Here is a 2,826-nt window from a genome sequence, read left to right as displayed (position 1 = left end):
ATATCAAACTAGAAGATGATCTAAAGGTAGCTTAGGATATCATTCAGGCACTTCAAGAGAATCTTACTATTGCAAGAAATAAGAGAAGAGAACTTTGTAAAAAAATGCAAGATGAGAATGATGAAAAGGAATCACTTAATGATATGTTAAGTAAGCTGAAACTAGAGAACATAACTACAAAGAATCAGATGTAGGATATGACTATGAGATTTTGTAAAGAGATTGAAGATAGGAAGAAGAATGAAGAAGAATTGACCAGAAGACTAAGTGATGCAGCAAATGAGAACACAAGGCTTAGCTATGAAAATGATTTATTAACGACAGATCTGACGCACGCTCAGAATGACTCCAATGAACTAATGAGGCAGAAAGAAGTCTTAGAAAGAGAACTAGAAACTATAAATCAACATAAAGGAAAATTCAAGAAAAGCTCAGAGGAACTTGGTAACTTGCTGAAGAATCTAAAACCTAAAAGTGACACTTCAGGAATTGGCTTTGATGTTGGTGAAAGCTCTGGTACTGCAAACACACAGGATCACAACAAACTGGTGAGGCAACTTAATGCTTATAAATTCAATGGAAAATGCTTTAATTATAATAAGTATGGTCATAGAGCCAATGAATGTAGATCTAGAAATTATCAGAATATCAACACACCCACCGGTCAATGTTCAAAATGCAACAAAATTGGTCACAATTCTGAAAATTGCAGAATGAATGTGAGATGTTATGTTTGTGGAAGACTTGAACATTTATCTAATCAATGCAGAACACAAACCGGCATAGGTTATGGGAAAGCTATTCAGAAGAATAATGTGACTTGTTATGCATGTAACAAGATTGGGCATATTGCAAAATTCTGTAGAAGTAAAGGATCACCGGCAGACAACAAAAGTTCTAGCTTGAAAGGTAAAGAAAAAGTTGAAGAGGTTAAGCAAGAACTCTCAAAACAATGGATTAGAAAAGCTGATCTAAATGTTGGGAATACACCTCCACCAGTAGAACCAATCAATGCTTCACCGACAGGATAGAGTGATGCTTCACCGGCAGGACAGAGTGATGCTCCACCGGCAGGAAGTTCTTCATCAAATTGAAAAATGTTTCCTTGAGAGATTGGCAATCTAATGACACGTGCTATTATTCCCTCGGTTAGAGATGAGAAGTTGGAAATTACTTCATTATTGACAAACAATGTTAAGTGAATACTTAACCGGCATGCATTAAATATGGTAGATGGTAAATTAACACTATAAATTTGTGGTTTTGGCTCCATTTCATTTCACCGTGATTTCAAACATTCGTAGAGCGCAAAATTTGCAGAGCTAAGGAATTTCAAGCAAAGAGGTGAAGCACTTCAAGCAATCAATCCATCCAAGATAGAAAAAGGTATTTATCATTATGGCATCCACCTCTGCACTTGAATATATAGCAAACCCTACTATAGTTGAGGTCATAAAATGCCCTAGGCCCGTATTTCAACTAGTTCCCGAAGTAGAAAAGAAAGATGACAATATAGGTGCTTTCTCACAAATACTAAAAGGAGTTGTTTATGCTGAAGACCCTAGAATTTACATTCATTGCAACATAGAGGAATTGGGAGATGAAGAAATCAAAACTATGTATAAAACTGTCATATGTGATAATTCTAGAAATGTGAAACCAGAACATAAAATCATTGAAACCCTAGGATTTACTGAAATCCTCTGCATTCCTGAATTTCCCAAGGATGTGATTAGGATAGTCTTAAGCAGGGTTCATGGTGAATTTTTCTGGTTAGATGCAATTCACAAAATCACCAAGGAGTCTATGAAAGCTGTCACAGGGTTACCGACCACCAGTACAAGGCCAGATAAAACCAAGAAGGTCTCAAATGACCTAGTTACTAAGCTAACTAGTGCTACATCTGATAAAAGGTCCTTAAGAGTCAATGATGTAACCGACATCAATATAAGGTTTATCAGCATGATATTAGGGTATAAAGCAACTCATGCAAATAGACTCAATTTAGTTTCAAGTTTATGCATTAAGAGTGCTTATGACATGATCACAGATAATGTAAAGATTGATATATGTGAGTGGTTGAAGGATGAGTTAATTGACAACCTAAGCAAGATTAAGAAGGATAAGAAAGGAACTTTTAGGTTTGGAAATCTGCTAGTATGTTTGATGCTACATATAACCAAACAAGTTCTCAGTATAGGCTACAAAGAACTTGGATTTGATATACCAGTAGGTAAACAACTAATAGAACTATTCAACAATATGGGAGAAGATAAGGAAAACAATATCCATGATTACTTTCAAGCACTTAAGGCCAAAATGAAGAAGAGAATCAGATTATCACAAAAGATTGTTTACAAGTACAAGGATGAAATATGTTTTGTAATAAAAAGGGATGAAATCTGGATGGAAGTAGTCATCCCAAGAACAATCTGGGTAATAGAGATGGGCTATGAGATAGATGATCATATAATTGAGACTTATGCTAAAGCACTTCTAGAAGCACCAAAGGAACCAAAGGAAGAAGTATTTGGTAGTGCTGAGACTATAGAAAAACAAATACAATCTAAGAAGAGAGTGAAAAAGGTTGAGGCAGTTGTGAGAAGAGGCTCTAGATAGGCAAAGGCTATTAAAGAATATGTGTTAAAGCAAACTAGTATCACTGAGGATGAGCTAGGAACTCTTCAGCCTGAGACTCATCTATCACTGATAGGAACTTCTTTGGAAAGTGACATGCCTACAGCTTTCAAAAGAGTTGTAAGGAAAAGGGATCCCTCATCGGCAACCACACCCTCACCTAGGAGGACAAGACAAAAACAACAAGCA

This window comes from Cryptomeria japonica, chromosome 10 (genome assembly GCF_030272615.1).
Source record: "Cryptomeria japonica chromosome 10, Sugi_1.0, whole genome shotgun sequence".
Taxonomy (NCBI): domain Eukaryota; kingdom Viridiplantae; phylum Streptophyta; class Pinopsida; order Cupressales; family Cupressaceae; genus Cryptomeria; species Cryptomeria japonica.
This window is presented reverse-complemented; position numbering follows the sequence as displayed.